The sequence below is a fragment of the Octodon degus genome, unplaced genomic scaffold (assembly GCF_000260255.1).
Source record: "Octodon degus isolate 3935 unplaced genomic scaffold, OctDeg1.0 scaffold00023, whole genome shotgun sequence".
NCBI lineage: Eukaryota > Metazoa > Chordata > Mammalia > Rodentia > Octodontidae > Octodon > Octodon degus.
This window is the reverse complement of record NW_004524599.1, coordinates 10,732,460-10,732,958: the sequence shown is the minus strand read 5'-3', so window position 1 is coordinate 10,732,958 and position 499 is coordinate 10,732,460.

Genomic DNA, 499 nt, shown 5'->3' with positions numbered 1-499 from the left:
TTTCTTTTGGCCCATCTGAGAAAGAATATAGGTAGAGTAGATAACCATGCTGCTATCAAAGTAGCCATCTTCATTGTTTTTAAGTTCCACTAGTTTAACTTTGGTTAATTAATTAATTTTTTAAATGATAATAGAGATTGCACCTGGGACATTCCAATGTGAGGCAGTTACTTTGCCTCTGAGTTTACCCCTGTGCCTTATAAGTTCCTTTTCTTTTTTGTCTGGACCTCATGACTAGGAGGGAGTCTACACTAGTGGTTTCCTTTTCTTTTTCTCTTTGAATTTTATACTTAGGAAACATACCTTTGAAAACTAAAAGTAAAATATTTTCCAGTTATACAAACTCAAAATATTCTAATACCTCCAGACATAGCATATAGGAAATAACAAAAAGCATATTTCAGAAGCAAGAGAAGTTGCTGTATGCTCCTGGATGAAGAATAAAGAGCTTTCAAAATGATAGTTATGCAGGACTATGTAAAATATATTAGATGGACCC